General features: G+C 46.0%; 1 protein-coding gene across 1 annotated transcript in view; it reads left to right on the top strand.

Moving 5' to 3' along the window:
- Positions 1-2,121: 2,121 nt before the first annotated feature.
- The window catches only part of LOC115132651 (neural cell adhesion molecule L1-like), a 99,520-nt gene continuing 74,561 nt past the window's right edge, over positions 2,122-27,080 (top strand). Inside the window, exon 1 of the mRNA XM_065020872.1 lies at positions 2,122-2,403. The gene's annotated coding sequence lies outside the window, so the exon portion shown is untranslated. The remainder of the gene's footprint in view (positions 2,404-27,080) is intronic.

Raw genomic sequence — 27,080 nt, 5'->3', positions numbered from 1 at the left:
ATGAAATACTACTGTATTGCTACAACAGGTTCTTAAATGAGACTGTTCAGATTAAATGACTGTGGTTGTGAATGGACTTCAATGATCTCCTGCTGCTCCCTGCAGTTTCACATTGATGCTGATCAGAGCTACTCCGTCACCTTCAGTATCCCCAGTGCCAACCCCATTCCTTCTTGAAATGCTACAGTATCTCTCAAACCCTGGTGATTTTGACCAGAAAAGATCCTTGTGGTTAAAAACCTATTATGATAACACTGGTTTCACCGTCAGCTCTAGTCCAAGTTGTTATCTGTAGCCTCAGAGACCTGTATTCACAAACGGTCACAGAGTAGGAGGGCTGATGAAAACCGATGCTATATCCGAACTCTGACTGTGTACGCCCTCGGGTTGTAACTCATCTGGTCTTAGTGTAATCAATCATCTATGCCGCCATGCCCAAGGTTCCTATGCTTCCTCCTTTGTCAGCCACATTCTGTGGGACTGGGTACATTGGCAGTTGGACTGGCACCAGTGACAAAGTGGAAAGACATGGAGCTCAATGGGACTGGGGTAATACCGCTATAATGCCAGTCATCCTCAACTTTAAACTCTGTGTGGTTATGTGGATCTATTTCTCGCTCTCTCTCTCTCTTTCTGTCTCTTTCTTTTTCTCTTTCACTCTCATTCTCTCTCTCTCTACTTTCTCTACTCTCTTCACATTTTTCTGGATTGATGAAAACAAGTAGGGGAGTAGACAATGCTTCCGCAAAAGTCACAACAACATGAGAAAAGATAACGATCAGTAGAAAATACAGTTGTGTACAGTCCTGATCAATCCTGACCAACCCTCTCCTCTTCCTCTATCTCTTCCTCTCCTCTATCTCTCTCTTTAGTTTTAGGATCAGTGAAAGGCCAGTTGTGTACAGTCCTGATCAATCCTGACCAACCCTCTCCTCTTCCTCTATCTCTTCCTCTCCTCTATCTCTTACTCTATCTCTCTCTTTAGTTTTAGGATCAGTGAAAGGCCAGTTCTGTACAGCCCTCAGTCAGTCTAGACCCAGACCACCCCAGGATAGACAGTGTTGTCTCACTGTTATCACCTGACAGGAGCAGAAAGATGAGAGAATAAACTATAGAAATGAGTCCCACTTAGATTAATGCAGATTTCATTGCCAAGCTTTTGTCACAAAGACCCTTATCAGAGCATACAGACAACTCGCTCGCTCTCTTTTTGCACTTTTTAGGGTCGGTGAAAATTCAGGCCAGGGTAGACCACCCAAGACATTGAGTATCATATTTCCAAAGTGTTGTATCACTGTTATCACCCAAGTGCCTGGCTGTTATCATGTCACAACACAGGGAGGCCTCCTACAGGTTACTAAGACACTTCCTCATTATCCCCCAATCAGCAAGTCTCAAAATCACCCGGCTCTGCCCCTCAGGCGCCCCTCCCAGTCACAGGTCACAGACGACATGAATTCACAACACATATTATTGTATTACATAACACAACAATGCTTTCAGACACTGACATTTCCCTTAGATTGGGCTATTATTAATTGAAAACGCACTAGATAGTGTGTGTGTGTGTCTGCAAAAGATGTCTTAGTAGCTACAGAAGCCAGAATCTGTTCATTGTTAGAGAGAGATGGGCTCAGTCGACCATGGTAGACATTATTAATATAAAGGGTATTTTGGCCAAGCCATTAAAGCACCTGTATAGGGCTATTAGACAGAGCATGGTGAAGAAGAGACAAGGAAAGATGTGGGATGCATCCCAAATGGCACCTTATTCCCTGTTTAATGGACTATATAGGAACTAGGGTGCCATTTGGGATGCAGACAGACAGCAGAGAGAGTGAGATGTAGAGCACAGCGTCGGGTCGTAGGCTATACCACCATGCTAATAAGTCTATTGTTATGTCTGCTAGAGCTGATCTGCATCGATGCATATAGAAAGAGGAGAGAGAACTGCTATCTGGCTACTGAAACCTGGCAAAACTAATCCAGCTAGAGAGAAGAGGGAGGGGAGGAGGAGGGAGGGGATGGGGTGAACTGAGGGAATTGAGAGAGGAAAGGGAGGGATGGGGGAAGAAGACAATAAAGGAATGGTCAGAATTCACAGAGAGTGCGACCTGAGTGAGAGAGCGAGGCAGGGGAAGAGGGAGGGATGAGTGGAGAGGCAGAGCAGAAGAAAGGCGATGTCACCTCTAGCAGGAAGCCAATGAGAGCGAGGGAGGCAGAGAGAGAGAGGGAGAGAGGGTGTGTTTTTGTATCACTGCAGCATCAGCACAGAGAGAGAGGAGAGGGCACAATCAATTTGATAGAGAGAGGGGAAGAGAGAGAGAGCGAGGGGAAGAAAACAAGGAGGACAGAGGAAAAGGAGAATCAACATCCCTGAGGCCATCTTTTAAACCTGTGGAGGTAAGAGAAGAAGAGAGAGAGAGAGAGAGAGAGAGAGAGAGAGAGAGAGAGAGATGAATTAGAATGCTGTCTGGCTGGAGGATTATAGCTTCACCACACCTTGGTCACATCTGCAGTTCCACTCACAGCATCACAATCCCCTTCCTAGCCTGTCTGTGATGGCTGTGGAAAGATGGTTAGATTTCTAGAAGAGTCATTTAATGTGTCGTGAATGTATTTGTAGTGAGTGGAGAATAATATTAGTGGTGATGTCATTGGATACAACTGTCAAAAGTATTTATATTTCAAGATTTCTGTTGAGAATATTGTTAAAATGCGCAAATGTGCTTATCGTCATTTCTCTCAATGTTGTGCTAGAAGTGGTTGTAAGTTTTGTACCGTAGTGTCACCTTCATAGTTTACGTTTAATTAATTTGAAAATTGTGATTTGTAATTGTGAAAATGACAGCATATTGAAGCAGACATCTTGTTGAATAGTTTGAATGGATGTTACACAGAGAAATAATATGATGGTATGTCTTCAGTAGGTTTCGCTGGGCACACAGTCAGACAGTGTGTAGCAACAGGGTCTGACTGGTTGGTATTAATATTGAATGCAATGCTGTTGTGGAACTTTGGAGGAAATTATATTATCGGCTGGTGTTTTACTAATCTGCATAAATAGAGATTTTACTTTGCATTTTATGTGTGTGATCATACAAGTTTGAAATAAGTGTTGACACATTAAAAAAAATACATTGAAAATGAGTGTGGGGTTATTTTGCTCACTTACAATGTTTTCAAAAAAGATTGTCACATAAAACAAATATTTTTTACAAAATACAATATATTATTATTGCTACAATATGTGAGGCATTTTAACACAGTTCTGTTCACCTATGTCCTGACCTTTAGACCATGCCTTTATCATTTTGACCAATCTTCCAGTTAACTCGGCTTATTTTCAGCTTATCTCTCTTTCTACTCTGCTACTTTATACAGTATTTTCCACTATTCTCCCTGTTGTGCTCCCCTCCTTCAACTCATGGGTTTAATGTTGTTAAGGAAGGCTCTGATTGCACTGTGCTGTAATGATATATTCACAGGTCTGGTAGCCTGCTGGTCCCAGGTCTGTTTGTGTTCATATGGGCCAGCACAAACAGATCTGGGATCAGGCTAGTGGTCTGAAGGAAGGAGGTCTTATCTGAGAGAAAGAACATTATCCTGATCTAGGATCAGTTTTGTCCTTTAGATCATACTAAATAAGATTATATGGACAGAGAGGACCTGATTGATCAGCACTCAACGTTGTGAATACAGGCTTTCCTGTCCTGGCTATCCTACTGCAGTGTATCTCTCTCTCTCTTCTTTCTCTCTCTCGCTCTGGAACCGAAGGCATTTATCTGGGGCGGTGCTCCTCTGAGGTGCTCCTGTGTTCCTCCCTCTAGCTACCTTAACTACAGTACTGTCTGATGGGACAGAGAGGGAGGCAGGAGAAGAACAGACCGAGCAAGGGGTGTAGGAGAATGAGAGAAAAGGGGAGAGAAACAGTTGGAAGGGGAGGGAGAGAGAGTGAAGTGGTAGAGGGAAGAAGAGAGAGAGGTAAAGAAAGAATGATGTAGAAAGAGAAAAAGAGAGATGCTTTCAACAGAAGAGAGAGAGAGAGAGAGACGTTGAAAAGGAAAAGATGGGTGTGGCAGTCAGTCAGGCAGCTCTCCCAACAGACTGTATAGGTGTGCCTGTGAACGGATGCAAACACCAGGCAATGTGCCAAACATGGCAACGAGCTTGCAAATCTACATTAATCCATTAGGCAAATGAGAGGATTACAATGTAGAGTGTTCTGGTATTCTAGAATGCAAAACATTATATTCTGTTTCTAGAACACAGAACAGGCAGCCCATAATAAAATGAACAAAAATATAAACGCAACATGTAAAGTGTTGGTCCCATGAGCTGAAATAAAAGATTCCCAGAAATGTTCTACACGCACAAAAAGCATATTTCTCTCAAATGTTGTACACAGATTTATTTACATCTCTGTTAGTGAGCATTTGTCCTTTGCCAAGATAAGTAATCCACCTGACAGGTGTATCATGATCATTACACAGGTGCACTTTGTACTGGGGAAATAAAAGGCCACTCTAAAATATGCAGTTTTGTCACACAACACAATGTCACAAGTTTTGAGGGAGCATGCAATTGGCATGCTGACTGCAGGAATGTCCACCAAAGCTGTGGCCAGAGAATTTGTTAATTTATCTACCATAAGCCGCCTCCAACGTCGTTTTAGGGAATTTGGCAGTACGTCCAACCGGCCTCACAACCGCAGACCACGTGTATGGCGTTGTGTGGGAGACAGGTTTGCTGATGTCAAGAAATTAGCTGTAAAACAGCAAAACAATTCTCTCTGCCCCATGGAAAAATAAGTAGAATTGCATGAAATGTTTTATAATATTGTTATTATTTTCTCTCCGCCCCTTGTGTAGAATTGGCAGAAAACTTGCTTTAAAACTGCAACATTTTCTCTACTCCTCATGCCAAAATGTGTAGAATTGCAGGAAATTCAATTTGGAGTTAAATAAATAAAAATTATTTTGCCAGAATTTATGGGGACCCCGTTTTTTTCCCCAAAAATTTGTTGCGACTCCACTCCACCACAAATCTAACGACAGACACTTAAAATAGGTACATTTCACATCAATAAATAACCTTCAATTCATTGCATTTTCATCTTTTATCATTATTGTTATTTTTTAAATACATTTACTCAAAATTGTATTTTTCAAATGATCTTTCTCAAAAACGTTTGTATATTTTCCCACACAATAGTACAGATTGTATTACTCTTGTTTTTTTTTATTGGCGACCCCAATGCAGTTCCCCCCTGACCCCAGTAGGGGTCACAATCCTAACTTTGAATGTCCTAGATCTGCTGCTCCTAGAGCCAGACAGATAGTTGTTATTTCTCACTGTCTTTCATATAGCTACACTACACACACACACACACACACACATCGCTGTACAGTACAGTGATTACCCTGGGTCCTCTATGCCGTAGCAGAATGTAATCTCCTCCTCCTCGCTGAAGCCAGCTGGAGATTAATTGAGCTGTTATAACAGAGGGATGGCTGAAGAGGGTGATTTAAGAGAGACCAGGGAGATGGGGGGGCAGATAAAGAGAGAGTTAAGAGAGAGAGGTGAGAGAGACAGAGGGAGGGGGGAGCAATAGAGAGGGAGGGAGGGAGTGGGGTCAGAGAGAGGGAGATTGGAGAGAGAAAAAGAGGTTAAAAAGAGAGAGAGGGGAGAGAAAGAGGGAGGGGAGAAAGAAAGAGGGGAGGGGAGGATGAGAGAGGGAGGGAGGGAAAGGGAAAGGGAAAGGAAGGGTGGGCTCCCATTTGAAAAGCAATGCACTCACGATCCTGTAATATATATGCTGGTAGATAAATTGTCTGAAGAGACAGAGAGAAAAAAAGAGAGGAGGGATCAAGAGAAGAATGAGCGAGAAAGACAAGTTCACAGGCAGCAACGACAGAAGAGAGGAAGAAGGGATGGAGGGAGGGAAAGATAAACATGATATGCACAGTTTATATGACATATAGATCAATGTGTTAGTGAACCAGAGAGACGGGGCAGGGTTGCATCATTTGCAGGGTTTATTTTCATGTTTACATGTATTTCTTGCTGTGCACTATTAAGTTTTATGTAATGCCAATGGTGTTGGTCTTTTTCATGGTATGGTATGGTATGTGTATGTGTGTGTGTGTGTGTGTGTGTGTGTGTGTGTGTGTGTGTGTGTGCGTGCGTGTGTGTGTGTTAAACTGTAGAGATGTCATTGTGTTAAGGAAGGTGGGCTGTGTGCTCTCAATATGCCAGCCAGGAGAGCTCACTGGGAAGAGAGGTGATATTTATACCAGCTAGTGAACAGCACTGTATGCTATACCTGTTTAAAGGCTTAGTAAATGAGGCACCCAGTGTGTGTGTCTTTAGTTTTTAGCCTGACACTAGCAAGATGCTCCACAGTTTTACGCTAGCTAGATGCTCCACAGTGTTAGGCTAGCTAGATGCTCCACAGTGTTACTCTAGATAGATGCTCCACAATGTTACGCTAGCTAGATGCTCCACAGTGTTAGGCTAGCTAGATGCTCCACAGTTTTATGCTAGCTAGATGCTCCACAGTGTTAGGCTAGCTCGATGCTCCACAGTGTTAGGCTAGCTAGATGCTCCACAGTGTTAGGCTAGCTAGATGCTCCACAGTTTTATGCTAGCTAGATGCTCCACAGTGTTAGGCTAGCTCGATGCTCCACAGTGTTTAACTAGCTAAATGCTAAACCACCTGTTATTTTGCCTCAGGCCCTCACTGCCACTAGACTAGAGCAAGCCACAACTCACACCATTCACTCACTAGACTAGAGCAAGCCACAACTCACACCATTCACTCACTAGACTAGAGCAAGCCACAACTCACACCATTCACTCACTAGACTAGAGAAAGCCACAACTCATACCCTTCATTCACTAGACTAGAGCAAGCCACAACTCACACCATTCAGTCACTAGACTAGAGCAAGACACTACTCACACCCTTCATTCACTAGACTAGAGCAAGCCACAACTCACACCCTTCATTCACTAGACTAGAGCAAGACACTACTCACCCCCTTCATTCACTAGACTAGAGCAAGACACTACTCACCCCCTTCATTCACTAGACTAGAGCAAGACACTACTCACCCCCTTCATTCACTAGACTAGAGCAAGACACTACTCACACCCTTCATTCACTAGACTAGAGTAAGACACTACTCACCCCCTTCATTCACTAGACTAGAGCAAGACACTACTCACACCATTCACTCACTAGAGCAGAAAGACTATAAACCACACGCTCAACTACACACTGGAGCATCTTGTGTGAAAGCGCCATTATAAATTAAAGACACACCCACACTATGTGCCTCATTTACAAAGCATTTAAACCAGATTAAAGTCTAGCTGCTATTTTCCAGGGAATATGACATTACAGGCAGAACGAAGGTAAAACGCGGGATAACAGATGAAAAGAGATATTAAGATAACGTGTAAATAAAGGCTACATCCTAAATGGGACTCTATTCTATAGGGAAAGGGGGGGGACCTAGTCAGTTGTACAACTGAATGCGTTCAGCTGAAATGTGTCTTCTGCATTTAACCCTCTGAATCAGAGCGGTGCGGAGGGATGCCTTAATCGACATCCAAGTCTTCAGCACCCGGGGAACAGTGGGTTAACTGCCTTGCTTAGGGGCAGAATGGCACATTTGTACCTCGTCAGCTCAGGGATTCGATCCAGCAACTTTTCGGTTACTGGTCTAATGCTCTAACCACTAGACTGTGCACTATTATTTGACCAGGGCCCATAGGGATCTAGTTAAAGTAGTGCACTACAGTGCATTCGGAAAGTATTCAGACCCCTTGGCTTTTTCCACATTTTGATACGTTACAGCCTTATTCTAAAATTGATTAAATTGTTTTTGTTCCTCATCCATCTACACACAATACCCCCTAATGACAAAGTAAACACTGTTTTTTGTGTTTTTTCCCCCAAAATGTATAACAAATAAAAAAAACTGAAATATCACATTTACACAAGTACTTTGTTGAAGCACCTTTGGCAGAGATGACAGCCTCAAGTCTTCTTGGGTATAACGCTACAAGCTTGGTACACCTGTATTTGGGGAGTTTCTCCCATTCTTCTCTGCAGATCCTCTCAAGCTCTGTCAGGTTGGATGGGGATCGTCGCTGCACAGCTATTTTCAGGTCGGGTTCAAGTCCCGGGCTCTGGCTGGGCCACTCAAGGACATTTAAAGACTTGTTCTGAAGCCACTCCTGTGTTGTCTTGGCTGTTTGCTTAGGGTCGTTGTCCTGTTGGAAGATAATTCTTCACCCCAGTCTGAGGTCCTGAGCGTTCTGGAGCAGGTTTTCATCAAGGATCTCTGTACTGTACTTTGCTCCGTTCATCTTTCCCTCAATCCTGACTAGTCTCCCTGTCCCTGCCGATGAAAAACATCCCCACAGTATGATTCTGCCACCCCCATGCTTCACCGTAGGGATGGTGCCAGGTTTCCTCCAGACTTGACGCTTGGCATTTAGGCCAAAGAGTTCTTTGGTTTCTTTGTTTCTCATGGTCTGAGAGTCCTTTAGGTGCCTTTTGGAAAACTCCAAGCAGGCTTTCATGTGCCTTTTACTGAGTAGTGGCTTCCGTCTGGCCACTCTATCATAAAGTCCTGATTGGTGGAGTGCTGCAGAGGTGGTTGTCCTTCTGGAAGGTTCTCCCATCTCCACAGAGGAAATATGGAGCTCTCTCTGAGTAACCCTTGGGTTCTTGGTCACCTCCCTCGCCAAGGCCCTTCTCCCCTGATTGCTCAGTTTGGCCGGGTGGCCAGCTCTAGGAAGAGTCTTGATGTTTTCAACTTTCTACCATTTAAGATAAATGGAGGCCACTGCGTTTTTGGGGACCTTCAATGCTGCAGAAATGTTTTGATACAATTCCCCAGATCTGTGCCTCGACACAATCATGTCTGAGCGCTATGGACAATTCCTTCTACCTCATGGCTTATGCTCTGACATGAACGGTCGACTGTGGGACCCTACAGACAAGCGTGTGCCTTTCCAAATCACATCCAATCAATAGAATTTACCACAGGTGGACTTTAATCAAGTTGTAAAAACATCTCAAGGATGATCAATGGAAACAGGATGCACCTGAGCTCAATTTCGAGTCTCACAGCAAAGGTCTGAATACTTATGTAAACAAGGCATCTGTTTTTTTATTTTGAATAAATTGGCAAAAAATTCTAAAATCCTGTTTTCACTGTCATTATGGGGTATTGTGTGTAGATTGATGAAGGGGAAAAAAACCGATGTAATCGATTTTAGAGTAAGGCTGTATTGTAACAAAATGTGGAAAAAGTCAAGGGGTCTGAATACTTTCTGAATGCAGTACCAGTCCAAAGTTTGGACACACCTGCTCATACAAGGGATTTTCTTTATTTTTATGATTTTCTACATTGTAGAATAATAGTGAAGACATCAATACTATGAAATAACACATATGGAATAATGTAGTAATCAAAAAAGTGTTCAACAGATCAAAATAGATTTTATATTTGAGATTCTTCAAAGTAGCCACCCTTTGCCTTGATGACAGCTTTGCACACTCTTAGCATTCTCTCAACCAGCTTCACCTGGAATGCTTTTCCAACAGTCTTGAGGGAGTTCCCACATATGCTGAGCACTTGATGGCTGCTTTTCCTTCACTCTGCGGTCCAACTCATCCCAAACCATCTCAATTGGGTTAAGGTCGGGTGATTGTGGAGGCCAGGTCATCTGATGCAGCACTCTCCTTCTTGGTCAAGTAGCCCTTACACAGCCTGAAGGTGTGTTGGGTCATTGTCCTCTTGAAAAACAAATGATAGTCCCACTAAGCGCAAACCAGATGGGATGGCGTATGCTGCAGAACGCTGTGGTAGCCATGCTGGTTAAGTGTACCTGACAGTGTCACTGACAGTGTCACTAGCAAAGCACCCCCACACCATCACACCTCCTTCTCCATGCTTCACGGTGGGAAACACATATGCAGAGATCATCCGTTCACCTACTCTGCGTCTCACGAAGACAATGGTTGGAAGCAAAAATCTAACATTTGGACTCATAAGACCAGACAAATTTCCGCCGGTCTAATGTCCGTTGCTCATGTTTCTTGGCCCAAGCAAGTCTCTTCTTCTTATTGGTGTCCTTTAGTAGTGGTTTCTTTGCAACAATTCAACCTGCAATTCGACCTGATTCACACAGTCTCCTCTGAACAGTTGATGTTGAGATGTGTCTGTTACTTGAACTATGTGAAGCATTTATTTGGGCTGCAATCTGAGGCTGGTAACTCTAATGAACTTATCCTCTGCAGCAGAGGTAACTCTGGGTCTTTCTTTACTGTGGCGTTTCATCATAGCGCTTGATGGTTTTTGTAAGTGCACTTGAAAAAACATTCAAAGTTCTCGAAATGTTCAAGATTGACTGACCTTCATGTCTCAAAGTAATGATGGGCTTTCGTTTCCATTTGCTTATTTGAGCTGTTCTTGCCATAATATGGACTTGGTCTTTTCCGAACAGGGCTATCTTCTGAATACCACCCCTAACTTGTCACAACACAACTGATTGGCTCGAACGCATTAAGAAGGAAAGAAATTCCACAAATTAACTTAATCAAGGCACACCTGTTAATTTAAATCCATTCCAAGTGACTACCTCATGAAGCTGGTTGAGAGAATGCCAAGAGTGTGCAAAGCTGTCATGAAGGCAAAGGATGGCTACTTTGATGAATCTCAAATCTCAAATATATTTTGATTTGTTTAACGCTTTTTTGGTTTCTACATGATTCTTGCAAGTCTTGCAAGTCGAAGAACACCATCCCAACCGTGAAGCACTGGGGTGACAGCATCATGGTGTGGGGGTGCATTGCTGCAGGAGGGACTGGTGCACTTTACAAAATAGATGGCTTAATGAGGAAGAAATATTATGTGGATATATTGAAGCAACATCTCAAGACATCAGTCAGGAAGTTAAAGCTTGATCACAAATGGGTCTTCCAAATGGACAATGACCCCAAGCATACTTCCAAAGTTTTGGCAAAATGGCTTAAGGACAACAATATCAAGGTATTGGAGTGGCCATCACAGAGTCCTGACCTCAATCCTATAGGCAATTTCTGGGCATAACTGAAAAAGCATGTGTGTGCAAGGAGGCCTACAAACCTGACTCAGTTACACTAGCTCTGTCAGGAGGAATGGGCCAAAATTCACCCAACTTATTGTGGGAAGCTTGTGGAAGGCTACCTGAAATTACCCAAGTTAAACAATTTAAAGGCAATGCTACCAAATACTAATTGAGTGTATGTAAACTTCTGACCCACTGGGAATGTGATGAAAGAAATAAAATCTGAAATAAATAAATCTCTCTACTATTATTCTGACATGTCACATTCTTAAAATAAAGTGGTGATCCCAACTGACCTAAGACAGGGAATTTTTACTCGGATCAAATGTCAGGAATTGTAAAAAACTGAGTTTAAATATATTTGGCTAAGGTGTATGTAAACCTCCGACTTCAACTGTACATGATACTCAAATGTTCCCTATACCTCACCATGAGGTTGCTACATCCTAGCCTATGAATGAAAGTTTACAACGTAGGTGCACACAGCTCAAGAGACAAATTTGAGGCCACAGACAGTGACACATGGACTGACAGTGACATTCAATACCACCTTGCACACTCTTGCCTGCATCTAGCCTATATAGGGTGTAATCATTAGTCCAACAGTTATGTTTATCCCCGTTTTGTTCCGTTTGCTTCCGCTTAAGAAATGTTTTTCAACAGAATCAGGAGAATGAATACACCCCTGATCACGCGTAAACACAGTTCACTTTCATAGCAGCCACGTTTATTCCTGCTATGCGCTCTCCTCCTCTCACCTTGTCCTTTCGCTTGTGGACTTCAATGCACAACACATTAGCCGTATGTGACCAGGCTAAAAAAAACTTTTCCAAACCAAACCGCTACACACAGCCTACATCGTTGTCTCCATATTAGCTAAAGTAATGTCATAGTCAGCATAGCTAATAGAATTAACGCATTAGTAAACCCGCTACAATCATGCAGTAACGTTAGTGTACAGTCAGTAAGCAGTTACACCGGCAGGCCCCGGTGGCAATAAATGAGTAATACCGAAAGCTTACCTTGATTTGTAAGTGTTCTAGTGTTGTGTTGGATAGTCGTGTCCAGCTAGCTAACATAGCATCCCTCTGTTTGAGCAGGGTGTTTGAGTAGGCTACATTAGCTAGCTGCATTTGCTAGCGAAGTAACTGAAAGTGCTTATTATTTGCTTATCCTTCATTTTGGAAGAAATTAATTTCTTCAAAACTGTTAAACTATTGTCTTTTTCTCTCTTTGAGTCAATTACTCACCACATTTTATACACTGCAGTGCTAGCTAGCTATAGTTTATGCTTTCAGTACTATATTAATTCTCTGATCCTTTGATTAGATGGACAACATGTCTTCCTCCGGAAGTTGTCATAACTACTGTGTAAGTCTATGGCAGGGGGTGAGAACCATGAGCCTTCTAGGTTTTGTATTGAAGTCAATGTACCCAGAGGAGGATGAAAGCAGGCTGTCCTCCGGCTACACCATGGTGCTACCCTACAGAGTGCTGTTGTGCCTACTATAGACTGTTGGAAAATTGTAATCAATTGTTTGGTGATGTGATTATATCTATAAAGGCTACATTTTTAAATGTAAAAAAAAATAATATATGTTTATGAAATGGTCCTCCCCTATACTACTACTACTACCATCACCACTACTACTTCTAATCCATTCCCCTCTTTTACTGGCTTTTCTCTCTCCATCTCTTTCTACCTTTGTTTATTCACCAAGTGTGGCTTCACATTTTTTGGATTCATGCATAGTTGAGTAGCAAACCAAACCAAAACAAAGCCTGCCACTCCAGGCCTTAATTAGAATAATAGCTTTAGATTATTAATGAATTTCCAAGAAGCCCTCAGACATTAAGACCGATAAAATGAACCCAATTATACAATTGAACCAACCATAATAGGCTTATCACATTTGAGGTATGACCGAGATGCAGACAGAGTGGAAGAAACAAAAGTGTATTCCTAACAGGGAAAGGCAAATGACAGGTCAAGGCCAGCAGGGGTCAATAATCCAGAGAAGGTATAAAGGATCCAGAACGGCAGGAGGTCTCAGGGTCAGGGCAAGCAGGGGTCAAAACCGGGAAGGACTAGAAACAGGAGCAGGGAAACAACCGCTGGTGGGTTTGATGAACACAACGAACTGGCAACAGACAAGCAGAGAACACAGGTTTAAATATACAGGGGATAATGGGGAAGATGGGAGACACCTGGAGGGGGGTGGAGACAATCACAAAGACAGGTGAAACAGATCAGGGTGTGACCGGCTACATCCCATATGGCATCTCAAATCAAATTACATTTGATTGGTCACATACACATGGTTAGCAGATGTTAATGCGAGTGTAGCGAAATGCTTGTGCTTCTAGTTCCAACCATGCAGTAATAACCAACGAGTAATCTAACCTAACAATTCCCAAACTACTACCTTATACACACAAGTGTAAAGGAATGAATAAGAATATGTACATAAAAATGTACATAAAAATATATGAATGAGTGATGGCCGAACAGCATAGGCAAGATGCAGTAGATGGTATAGAGTACAGTATATACATATGAGATGAGTAATGTATGGTATGTAAACATTATATAAAGTGGCATTGTTTAAAGTGACTAGTGATACATTTATTACATCCATTTTTCATTATTAAAGTGGCTAGAGATGAGTCAGTATGTTGGCAGCAGCCACTCAACGATGGCTGTTTCAGGCTTGTTCCCTATTTAGTGCACTATATAGGGAATTGGGTGACATTTGGGACACACACTTTAAAGCTGGGGTTCAAGTATCATACTTGTGGAAAATATGGATATTGGATGGAATTAATTTTATTTGATCGAGATGATTACCTTATTAAATCTCTGTCAGTGGCACCCCTTTCTGTGTGTTTGTATAAGCACGCGTGTCTGTGTGCGTGCACATACGCATGTGTGTTTGAGAGAGAGGAATAGGAGGGGATTAATACCCCTTGAAAAACATAGGAAATATCCCTGTTTAACCATTAAACAGGAACCTAACAGTATTATGACTGCTAAATTGAAGTATGCCTTACGACTTCAAACAATCAAGTCATTTACAGTGCACAGTAGGTGTCAAAGAGAAAGCTTTGTATTCGATTAAAGCTGGAAAATGCATGAATCCTGGATTTAATCTACTTAATTCTATTATAATTGGAAACGCCGTAAACATATTAGAGTTCCTAGAATCTCAGAAAAGGAAATGGTTTCAGAACGAAAAAAGAAAAACCAGAAACAGACTGAAGGAGAAACAGAGAGAGAGAAAACTACAGAGATAAGAGAGGAGATGAGAGAAGTGTACACGAGAGAAAGAGAGGAAAAAAGAGGGGAGAAGTTAAGATAAAATCTCTGTCTTTCAGATAAACTCTGTCTGCTGTCTGCCCTTCTCTGTCTTTCAGAGACCTTCATCTCCCCTCTCTCTTGTTCTCGCTCTCTCGCTCCCTCTCTCTCTACCTCTCACTCCCTCTCTCGCTCCCTCTCTCTCTCTTGCTCTGTCTCTTTCTCTCTCTCTCTTGCTCTGTCTCTTTCGCTCCCTCTCTCTCTTGCTCTGTCTTTCTCTCCCTCTCTCTCTCTTGCTCGGTCTCTTTCTCTCCCTCTCTCTCTCTTGCTCTGTCTCTTTCTCTCCCTCTCTCTCTTTCTCTCCCTCTCTCTCTCTTGCTCTGTCTCTTTCTCTCCCTCTCTCTCTCTTGCTCTGTCTCTTTCTCTCCCTCTCTCTCTCTTGCTGTCTCTTTCTCTCCCTCTCTCTCTCTTGCTCTGTCTTTCTCTCCCTCTCTCTCTCTTGCTCTGTCTTTCTCTCCCTCTCTCTCTCTTGCTCGGTCTCTTTCTCTCCCTCTCTCTCTCTTGCTCTGTCTCTTTCTCTCCCTCTCTCTCTCTTGCTCTGTCTCTTTCTCTCCCTCTCTCTCTTGCTCTGTCTCTTTCGCTCCCACTCTCTCTCCCTCTCTCTCTCTTGCTCTGTCTCTTTCTCTCTCTCTCTTGCTCTGTCTCTTTCGCTCCCACTCTCTCTCGCACCCTCTGTTTCTTTCTCTGCCTCTCTGTCTCTTTCTCTGTCTCTTTCGCTCCCTCTCTCTCTTGCTCTGTCTCTTTCTCTCCCTCTCTCCCTCTCTCTCTCTTTCTCTGTCTCTTTCGCTCCCTCTCTCCCTCTCTCTCTCTTGCTCTGTCTCTTTCTCTCCACCTCTCTCTCTTGCTCTGTCTCTTTCTCTCCCCCTCTCTCTCTTGCTCTGTCTCCCTCTCTCTCTCTTGCTGTCTCTTTCTCTCCCTCTCTCTCTCTTGCTCCGTCTTTCTCTCCCTCTCTCTCTCTCTCTTGCTCTGTCTTTCTCTCCCTTGCTCTGTCTCTTTCTCTCCCTCTCCCTCTCTTGCTCTGTCTCTTTCTCTCCCTCTCTCCCTCTCTCTCTCTTTCTCTGTCTCTTTCGCTCCCTCTCTCTCTTGCTCTGTCTCTCTCTTTCTCTCCACCTCTCTCTCTTGCTCTGTCTCTTTCTCTCCCTCTCTCTCTCTTGCTCTGTCTCTTTCTCTCCCTCTCTCTCTCTTGCTCTGTCTCTTTCTCTCCCTCTCTCTCTCTTGCTCTGTCTCTTTCTCTCCCTCTCTCTCTCTTTCTCTGTCTCTTTCGCTCCCTCTCTCTCTTGCTCTGTCTCTCTCCCCCTCTCCCTCTCTCTCTCTTGCTGTCTCTTTCTCTCCCTCTCTCTCTTGCTCCGTCTTTCTCTCCCTCTCTCTCTCTCTCTTGCTCTGTCTTTCTCTCCCTCTCTCTCTCTTTCTCTGTCTCTTTCGCTCCCTCTCTCTCTTGCTCTGTCTCTTTCTCTCCCTCTCTCCCTCTCTTGCTCTGTCTCTTTCTCTCCCTCTCTCCCTCTCTCTCTCTTTCTCTGTCTCTTTCGCTCCCTCTCTCTCTTTCTCTGTCTCTTTCGCTCCCTCTCTCTCTTGCTCTGTCTCTCTCTTTCTCTCCACCTCTCTCTCTTGCTCTGTCTCTTTCTCTCCCTCTCTCTCTCTTGCTCTGTCTCTTTCTCTCCCTCTCTCTCTCTTGCTCTGTCTTTCTCTCCCTCTCTCTCTCTTGCTCTGTCTTTCTCTCCCTCTCTCTCTCTTGCTCTGTCTCTTTCTCTCCCTCTCTCTCTCTTGCTCTGTCTCTTTCGCTCCCACTCTCTCTCTGTCTCTTTCGCTCCCACTCTCTCTCTTGCTCTGTCTCTTTCTCTCTCTCTTGCTCTGTCTCTTTCTCTCCCTCTCTCTCTTGCTCTGTCTCTTTCTCTCCCTCTCTCTCTCTTGCTCTGTCTTTCTCTCCCTCTCTCTCTCTTGCTCTGTCTTTCTCTCCCTCTCTCTCTCTTGCTCTGTCTCTTTCTCTCCCTCTCTCTCTCTTGCTCTGTCTCTTTCGCTCCCACTCTCTCTCCCGCTCTCTCTCTTGCTCTGTCTCTTTCTCTCTCTCTCTTGCTCTGTCTCTTTCGCTCCCACTCTCTCTCCCTCTCTCGCTCCCTCTGTCTCTTTCTCTCCCTCTCTCTCTCTTTCTCTGTCTCTTTCGCTCCCTCTCTCTCTCTTGCTCTGTCTCTTTCTCTCCCCCTCTCTCTCTTGCTCTGTCTCTTTCTCTCCCCCTCTCTCTCTTGCTCTGTCTCTTTCTCTCCCCCTCTCTCTCTTGCTCTGTCTCTTTCTCTCCCTCTCTCTCTCTTGCTGTCTCTTTCTCTCCCTCTCTCTCTCTTGCTCCGTCTTTCTCTCTCTCTCTCTCTCTCTCTCTTGCTCTGTCTTTCTCTTCCTTGCTCTGTCTCTTTCTCTCCCTCTCTCTCTCTTTCTCTGTCTCTTTCGCTCCCTCTCTCTCTTGCTCTGTCTCTTTCTCTCCCTCTCTCTCTCTTTCTCTGTCTCTTTCGCTCCCTCTCTCTCTTGCTCTGTCTCTTTCTCTCCACCTCTCTCTCTTGCTCTGTCTCTTTCTCTCCCTCTCTCTCTCTTGCTCTGTCTCTTTCTCTCCCTCTCTCTCTCTTGCTGTCTCTTTCTCTGCTCTCTCTCTCTTGCTCTGTCTCTCCCTCTCTCTCTCTTGCTCTGTCTTTCTCTCCTGCTCTGTCTTTCTCTCTCCTCTCTCTCTCTCTTTCTTTCTCCCTCTCTCTCTCTTGCTCTGTCTCTTTCTCTCCCTCTCTCTCTTGCTCTGTCTCTTTGCTCCCACTCTCTTTCTCTCTCTCTTGCTCTGTCTCTTCTCTCTCCCACTCCCCACCTCTCTCCCTCTCTCGCTCCCTCTGTCTCCTCTCTGTCTCTTTCTCTCCCTCTCTCTCTCTTTCTCTGTCTCTTTCGCTCCCTCTCTCTCTTGCTCTGTCTCTTTCTCTCCCTCTCTCTCTCTTTCTCTGTCTCTTTCGCTCCCTCTCTCTCTCTTGCTCTGTCTCTTTCTCTCCACCTCTCTCTCTTGTTCTGTCTCTTTCTCTCCCAATCTCTCTCTTGCTCTGTCTCTTTCTCTCCCTCTCTCTCTCTTGCTCTGTCTCTCTCTCCCTCTCTCTCTCTTGCTTCGTCTTTCTCTCCCTCTCTCTCTCTTGCTCTGTCTCTTTCTCTCCCTCTCTCCCTCTCTCTCTCTTTCTCTGTCTCTTTCGCTCCCTCTCTCTCTTGCTCTGTCTCTTTCGCTCCCTCTCTCTCTTTCTCTGTCTCTTTCTCTCCCTCTCTCTCTCTTTCTCTCTCTTTCGCTCCCTCTCTCTCTTGCTCTCTCTTTCTCTCCCTCTCTCCCTCTCTCTCTCTTTCTCTGTCTCTTTCGCTCCCTCTCTCTCTTGCTCTGTCTCTGTCTCTTTCTCTCCACCTCTCTCTCTTGCTCTGTCTCTTTCTCTCCCTCTCTCTCTCTTGCTCTGTCTCTTTCTCTCCCTCTCTCTCTCTTGCTCTGTCTCTTTCTCTCCCTCTCTCTCTCTTGCTGTCTCTTTCTCTCCCTCTCTCTCTCTTGCTCCGTCTTTCTCTCTCTCTCCCTCTCTCTCTCTTGCTCTGTCTCTTTCGCTCCCACTCTCTCTCTTGCTCTCTCTTTCGCTCCCACTCTCTCTCTTGCTCTGTCACTTTCTCTCTCTCTCTTGCTCTGTCTCTTTCGCTCCCACTCTCTCTCCCTCTCTCGCTCCCTCTGTCTCTTTCTCTGTCTCTTTCTCTCCCTCTCTCTCTCTTTCTCTCCCTCTCTCTCTCTTGCTCTGTCTCTTTCGCTCCCTTACTCTCTCTGGCTCTGTCTCTTTCTCTCCACCTCTCTCTCTTGCTCTGTCTCTTTCTCTCCACCTCTCTCTCTCTTGCTGTCTCTTTCTCTCCCTCTCTCTCTCTTGCTCTGTCTTTCTCTCCCTCTCTCTGTCTTTCTCTCCCTCTCTCTGTCTTGCTCTCTCTTTCTCTCCCTCTCTCGCTCTGTCTCTTTCTCTCCCTCTCTCTCTTGCTCTGTCTCTTTCGCTCCCACTCTCTCTCCCTCTCTCTCTCTTGCTCTGTCTCTTTCTCTCTCTCTTGCTCTGTCTCTTTCGCTCCCACTCTCTCTCCCTCTCTCTCTCTTGCTCTGTCTCTTTCTCTCTCTCTTGCTCTGTCTCTTTCTCTCCCTCTCTCTCTCTTTCTCTGTCTCTTTCGCTCCCTCTCTCTCTTGCTCTGTCTCTTTCTCTCCCTCTCTCTCTCTTTCTCTGTCTTTTTCGCTCCCTCTCTCTCTTGCTCTGTCTCTGTCTCTTTCTCTCCACCTCTCTCTCTTGCTCTGTCTCTTTCTCTCCCCCTCTCTCTCTTTCTCTCCCTCTCTCTCTCTTGCTGTCTCTTTCTCTCCCTCTCTCTCTTGCTCCGTCTTTCTCTCCCTCTCTCTCTCTCTCTTGCTCTGTCTTTCTCTCCCTTGCTCTGTCTCTTTCTCTCCCTCTCTCTCTCTTTCTCTGTCTCTTTCGCTCCCTCTCTCTCTTGCTCTGTCTCTTTCTCTCCCTCTCTCCCTCTCTTGCTCTGTCTCTTTCTCTCCCTCTCTCCCTCTCTCTCTCTTTCTCTGTCTCTTTCGCTCCCTCTCTCTCTTGCTCTGTCTCTCTCTTTCTCTCCACCTCTCTCTCTTGCTCTGTCTCTTTCTCTCTCTCTCTCTCTCTTGCTCTGTCTCTTTCTCTCCCTCTCTCTCTCTTGCTCTGTCTCTTTCTCTCCCTCTCTCTCTCTTGCTCTGTCTCTTTCTCTCCCTCTCTCTCTCTTGCTCTGTCTTTCTCTCCTCTCTCTCTCTTGCTCTGTCTTTCTCTCCCTCTCTCTCTCTTGCTCTGTCTCTTTCTCTCTCTCTCTCTCTTGCTCTGTCTCTTTCTCTCCCTCTCTCTCTCTTTCTCTCCCTCTCTCTCTCTTGCTCTGTCTCTTTCTCTCTCTCTCTCTCTCTCTTGCTCTGTCTCTTTCTCTCCCTCTCTCTCTCTTGCTCTGTCTCTTTCTCTCCCTCTCTCTCTCTTGCTCTGTCTCTTTCTCTCCCTCTCTCTCTTGCTCTGTCTCTTTCTCTCCCTCTCTCTCTTGCTCTGTCTCTTTCGCTCCCACTCTCTCTCCCTCTCTCTCTCTTGCTCTGTCTCTTTCTCTCTCTCTCTTGCTCTGTCTCTTTCTCTTTTTGCATGTGTGTGTGTGTGTGTCACATCATTTAAAAAAAAACTTTATTTAACTAGGCAAGTCAGTTAAGAACACATTCTTATTTACAATGACGGCCTACACCGGCCAACCTCGCTGGGCCAATTGTTGTCCTGCATATGGGACTCCAAATCACGGACAGGTTGTGATACAGTCTGGATTCGATGCCTCTAGCACTGAGATGCAGTGCGCCACTTGGGAGCATTTACACAGCTCCTCAATCATCCACTGTGTCTGACACCAAGTGTACTATATGCAAAATACTGTACACCCACAGAATACACTGAGTATACCAAACATTAGGAACAGCCTCAGGTTGTTGGGGCATGGACTCTACAAGGTGTTGTAAGCGTTCCACAGGGATGCTGGCCCATGTTGGGATGTGTGTGCGTAGCATAAATGTGTGTGTGCACGTGTGTAGAGAATCAGTGCAGGTGGTCAGTCCAGTTCAAGTGTTCAGCATTCTGATGGCTTGTAGATAGAAACTGAGCCTGTTGGTGTCAGACCTCATGCTCCAATACCGATGGTAAGGAAGAAAACAGCTCATGGCTGGGGTGTGTGGGGTCCTTGAGGATGCTGCGAGACTTCCTCAGGCACCGTTTCAAGTAGATGTCCTGGATGGGTAGGAACATGGCCCCAGTGATGATGGATTGTAAAAGTCTGAGCGTGGGAGTACTGGTCTAGGATCATGTACCCCCTCTTGTCTCGGTGCTGAGGCTCAGACAGGGGGCTCTTGTTCTATTGAACCTACTGTAGTCTAATGTTGCCTGACTCCACAGTCTCGTATTCTATTGAACCTACTGTAGTCTCATGTTGCCTGACTCCACAGTCTCGTATTCTATTGAACCTACTGTAGTCTCATGTTGACTGACTCCACAGTCTCGTATTCTATTGAACCTACTGTAGCCTCGCGTTGCCTGACTCCACAGTCTCGTATTTTATTGAACCTACTGTAGTCTCGCGTTGCCTGACCCCACAGTCTCGTATTCTATTGAACCTACTGTAGCCTCGCGTTGCCTGACTCCACAGTCTCGTATTCTATTGAACCTACTGTAGTCTCGCGTTGCCTGACTCCACAGTCTCGTATTCTATTGAACCTACTGTAGCCTCGCGTTGCCTGACTCCACAGTCTCGTATTCCATTGAACCTACTGTAGTCTCATGTTGCCAGACCCCACAGTCTCGTATTCTATTGAACCTACTGTAGTCTCGCGTTGCCTGACTCCACAGTCTCGTATTCTATTGAACCTACTGTAGCCTCGCGTTGCCAGACCCCACAGTCTCGTATTCTATTGAACCTACTGTAGTCTCGTGTTGCCTGACTCCACAGTCTCATATTCTATTCAACCTACTGTAGTCTCACGTTACCTGACTCCACAGTCTCGTATTCTATTGAACCTACTGTAGTCTCAGATTGCCTGACTCTACAGTCTTGTATTATATTGAATCTACTGTAGTCTCAGATTGCTTGACTCCACAGTCTTGTATTCTATTGAATCTACTGTAATCTCAGATTGCCTGACTCCACAGTCTTGTATTATATTGAATCTACTGTAGTCTCAGATTGCTTGACTCCACAGTCTTGTATTCTATTGAATCTACTGTAGTCTCAGATTACCTGACTCCACAGTCTTGTATTCTTTTGAATCTACTGTAGTCTTGAGTTGCCTGATTCAACATTCTCGTATTCTATTGAACCTACTGTAGTCTCACGTTGCCTCACTCCACTCTCTTGTATTCTATTGAACCTACTGCAGTCTCACATTGCCACACTCCACTGTTTCTTGTTCTATTGAACCTACTGTAGTCTCAGATTACCTGACTCCACAGTCTTGTATTCTTTTGAACCTACTGCAGTCTCACGTTGCCTCAATCCACTGTTTCTTGTTCTATTGAACCTACTGCAGTCTCACGTTGCCTCACTCCATTGTCTCTTGTTCTATTGAACCTACTGCAGTCTCACGTTGCCTCACTCCACTCTCTTGTTCTATTGAACCTACTGCAGTCTCACGTTGCCTCACTCCACTGTTTCTTGTTCTATTGAAACTACTGCAGTCTCACGTTGCCTCACTCCACTGTCTCTTGTTCTATTGAACCTACTGTAGTCTCACGTAATCCCTATTCACCGGGCTAATTAAATTCATATTCACCGAGCTAATTTAATACCTATTCACCGAGCTAATGTAATACCTATTCACTGAGCTAATTTAATACCTTTTCACCGAGCTAATTTAATACCTATACGCTGAGCTAATTTAATACCTATACACTGAGCTAATTTAATACCTATTCACTGAGCTAATTTAATACCTATTCACTGAGCTAATGTAATACCTATACACTGAGCTAATTTAATACCTATACAACAAGCTAATGTAATACCTATTCACTGAGCTAATTTAATACCTATTCACTGAGCTAATTTAATACCTATTCACTGAGCTAATTTAATACCTATACGCTGAGCTAATTTAATACCTATACACTGAGCTAATTTAATACCTATACACTGAGCTAATTTAATACCTATACACTGAGCTAATTTAATACCTATACACTGAGCTAATTTAATACCTATTCACTGAGCTAATTTAATACCTATACGCTGAGCTAATTTAATACCTATACCCTGAGCTAATTTAATACCTATACCCTGAGCTAATTTAATACCTATTCACCGAGCTAATGTAATACCTATTCACTGAGCTAATTTAATACCTATTCACCGAGCTAATTTAATACCTATTCACTGAGCTAATTTAATACCTATACACTGAGCTAATTTAATACCTATTCACTGAGCTAATTTAATACCTATTCACTGAGCTAATTTAATATCTATTCACTGAGCTAATTTAATACCTATTCACCGAGCTAATTTAATACCTATTCACGAGCTTAATACCTATTCATACCTATTTAATACCTTTAATACCTATTAATACCTTCAATACCAGGCAAGTGGGAACGTTATGGAAGGGTATGGAGAGAAGGGGGATGGGGAGAGGGAGGATGGAGGATGGAGAGAGGGAGGATGAATGGATGGAAAGAGGGAGGATGGGAGGATGGAGAGAGGGAGGATGGAGGATGGAGAGAGGGAGGATGGAGGATGGATGGAGAGAGGGGGAATAAGAGAGGAAGGACAAAGCCATCAGAGGAGGCGAAAATAGACAGAGGCCACGGCCAACACTAACGAGCCAAATGATAGATAGGATAGAAGAAGAGAGAGCACAAAGCAGGTGGGTGGTAGAGAGAGAAAGAGAGATGCTTGCAGTGATTGAAATGTAACAGAGTAAAGAGAGGCAGAGAGGTAAGGCAAAGACACACCTGGCATCTAAACACACAGACACAGCTCCTAGTGCTGCCCAAACACAGCTCCTAGTGCTGCCCGGACACAGCTCCTAACCCTGCCCAAACACAGCTCCTAACCCTGCCCAAACACAGCTCCTAGTGCTGCCCAAACACAGCTCCTAACGCTGCCCAAACACAGCTCCTAACGCTGCCCAAACACAGCTCCTAACGCTGCCCAAACACAGCTCCTAACCCTGCCCAAACACAGCTCCTAGTGCTGCCCAAACACAGCTCCTAACCCTGCCCAAACACAGCTCCTAAAGCTGCCCAAAAACAGCTCCTAAAGCTGCCCAGACACAGCTCCTAGTGCTGCCCAAACACAGCTCCTAACGCTGCCCAAACACAGCTCCTAAAGCTGCCCAGACAGCTCCTAACACTGCCCAAACACAGCTCCTAACCCTGCCCAGACACAGCTCCTAACGCTGCCAAACACAGCTCCTAAAGCTGCCCAGACACAGCTCCTAACGCTGCCCAGACACAGCTCCTAACGCTGCCCAAACACAGCTGCCCAAACACAGCTCTAACCCTGCCCAAACACAGCTGCCCAAACACAGCTCCTAGTGCTGCCCAAACACTAACGCTGCCCAAACACAGCTCCTAACCCTGCCCAAACACAGCTCCTAACGCTGCCCAAACACAGCTCCTAACCCTGCCCAAACACAGCTCCAGACACAGCTCCTAACGCTGCCCAAACACAGCTCCTAACGCTGCCCAGACACAGCTCCTAAGTGCTGCCCAAACACAGCTCCTAACGCTGCCCAAACACAGCTCCTAACGCTGCCCAGACACAGCTCCTAACGCTGCCCAGACACAGCTCCTAAGTGCTGCCCAAACACAGCTCCTAACGCTGCCCAAACACAGCTCTAACGCTGCCCAAACACAGCTCCTAACCCTGCCCAGACACAGCTCCTAACACTGCCCAGACACAGCTCCTAGTGCTGCCCAATCACAGCTCCTAACACTGCCCAGACAAAGCTCCTAACGCTGCCCAAACACAGCCCAAACACAGCTCCTAACACTGCCCAGACACAGCTCCTAGTGCTGCCCAAACACCAATCACAGCTAACCTAACACTGCCCAGACAGCTCCAGCTCCTAACACTGCTAACGCTGCCCAGACACAAAGCAGTCTAGTGCTGCCCAAACACAGCTCCTACACGCTGCCCAGACACAGCTCCTAAAGTGCTGCCCAAACACAGCTCCTAACACTGCCCAGACAAAGCTCCTGCCCAGACACAGCTCCTAACGCTACCCAAACACAGCTCCTAACACTGCCCAGACACAGCTCCTAGTGCTGCCCAATCACAGCTCCTAACACTGCCCAGACACAGCTCCTAACACTGCCCAGACACAGCTCCTAGTGCTGCCCAAACACAGCTCCTAACCCTGCCCAAACACAGCTCCTAAAGCTGCCCAAAAACAGCTCCTAAAGCTGCCCAGACACTGCTCCTAGTGCTGCCCAAACACAGCTCCTAACGCTGCCCAAACACAGCTCCTAACGCTGCCCAAACACAGCTCCCTGCCCAGACACAGCTGCTGCCACACAGCTGCCTACACGCTCCTAACGCTGCCCAAACACAGCTCCTGACGCTGCCCAAACACAGCTCCTAACGCTGCCCAAACACAGCTCCTAACCCTGCCCAAACACAGCTCCTAACGCTGCCCAAAAACAGCTCCTAACGCTGCCCAAACACAGCTCCTGACGCTGCCCAAACACAGCTCCTAACGCTGCCCAGACACAGCTCCTAACGCTGCCCAAACACAGCTCCTAACGCTGCCCAAACACAGCTCCTAACGCTGCCCAAACACAGCTCCTAACGCTGCCCAAACACAGCTCCTAACCCTGCCCAAACACAGTTCTTAAAGCTGCCCAAAAACAGCTCCTAAAGCTGCCCAGACACAGCTCCTAATGCTGCCCAGACAGCTCCTAACGCTGCCCAGACACAGCTCCTAAAGCTGCCCAGACAGCTCCTAACGCTGCCCAAACACAGCTCCTAACCCTGCCCAGACACAGCTCCTAACGCTGCCAAACACAGCTCCTAAAGCTGCCCAGACACAGCTCCTAACGCTGCCCAGACACAGCTCCTAGTGCTGCCCAAACACAGCTCCTAACACTGCCCAAACACAGCTCCTAACGCTGCCCAAACACAGCTCCTAACCCTGCCCAGACACAGCTCCTAACGCTGCCAAACACAGCTCCTAAAGCTGCCCAGACACAGCTCCTAACGCTGCCCAGACACAGCTCCTAGTGCTGCCCAAACACAGCTCCTAACAATGCCCAGACACAGCTCCTAACACTGCCCAGACACAGCTCCTAACGCTGCCCAGACACAGCTCCTAGTGCTGCCCAAACACAGCTCCTAGTGCTGCCCAAACACAGCTCCTAACGCTGCCCAAACACAGCTCCTAACCCTGCCCAGACACAGCTCCTAACACTGCCCAGACACAGCTCCTAGTGCTGCCCAATCACAGCTCCTAACACTGCCCAGACAAAGCTCCTAACGCTACCCAAACACAGCTCCTAACACTGCCCAGACACAGCTCCTAGTGCTGCCCAATCACAGCTCCTAACACTGCCCAGACACAGCTCCTAACACTGCCCAGACACAGCTCCTAGTGCTGCCCAAACACAGCTCCTAACGCTGCCCAGACACAGCTCCTAGTGCTGCCCAAACACAGCTCCTAACACTGCCCAGACAAAGCTCCTAACGCTACCCAAACACAGCTCCTAACACTGCCCAGACACAGCTCCTAGTGCTGCCCAATCACAGCTCCTAACACTGCCCAGACACAGCTCCTAACACTGCCCAGACACAGCTCCTAGTGCTGCCCAAACACAGCTCCTAACGCTGCCCAGACACAGCTCCTAGTGCTGCCCAAACACAGCTCCTAACACTGCCCAGACACAGCTCCTAGTGCTGCCCAAACACAGCTCCTAACGCTGCCCAAACACAGCTCCTAACCCTGCCCAAACACAGCTCATAACGCTGCCCAAACACAGCTCCTAACCCTGCCCAAACACAGCTCCTAGTGCTGCCCAAACACAGCTCCTAACCCTGCCCAAACACAGCTCCTAAAGCTGCCCAGACACAGCTCCTAAAGCTGCCCAGACACAGCTCCTAACGCTGCCCAAACACAGCTCCTAACGCTGCCCAAACACAGCTCCTGACGCTGCCCAGACACAGCTCCTAACGCTGCCAAACACAGCTCCTAAAGCTGCCCAGACACAGCTCCTAACGCTGCCCAGACACAGCTCCTAGTGCTTCCCAAACACAGCTCCTAACAATGCCCAGACACAGCTCCTAACGCTGCCCAGACACAGCTCCTAACGCTGCCCAGACACAGCTCCTAGTGCTGCCCAAACACAGCTCCTAACGCTGCCCAAACACAGCTCCTAACCCTGCCCAGACACAGCTCCTAACACTGCCCAGACACAGCTCCTAGTGCTGCCCAATCACAGCTCCTAACACTGCCCAGACAAAGCTCCTAACGCTACCCAAACACAGCTCCTAACACTGCCCAGACACAGCTCCTAGTGCTGCCCAATCACAGCTCCTAACACTGCCCAGACACAGCTCCTAACACTGCCCAGACACAGCTCCTAGTGCTGCCCAAACACAGCTCCTAACGCTGCCCAGACACAGCTCCTAGTGCTGCCCAAACACAGCTCCTAACACTGCCCAGACAAAGCTCCTAACGCTACCCAAACACAGCTCCTAACACTGCCCAGACACAGCTCCTAGTGCTGCCCAATCACAGCTCCTAACACTGCCCAGACACAGCTCCTAACACTGCCCAGACACAGCTCCTAGTGCTGCCCAAACACAGCTCCTAACGCTGCCCAGACACAGCTCCTAGTGCTGCCCAAACACAGCTCCTAACACTGCCCAGACACAGCTCCTAGTGCTGCCCAAACACAGCTCCTAACGCTGCCCAGAAACAGCTCCTAACACCAAAATATTAATTTTATGGAGTGATGATGATGTCTGTAGTTTGTCTTAGTTGTTCTTTGTTTCCCTTCTCATAATATACCCACTCACCCTGGTGAGTGAGGAAAGCAAAAGAATATTCTCTCTC

The sequence above is a fragment of the Oncorhynchus nerka genome, linkage group LG7 (genome assembly GCF_034236695.1).
Source record: "Oncorhynchus nerka isolate Pitt River linkage group LG7, Oner_Uvic_2.0, whole genome shotgun sequence".
NCBI lineage: Eukaryota > Metazoa > Chordata > Actinopteri > Salmoniformes > Salmonidae > Oncorhynchus > Oncorhynchus nerka.
Note: the sequence above shows the minus strand (reverse complement) of the source record. Positions and strands in the feature narration are given on the sequence as shown.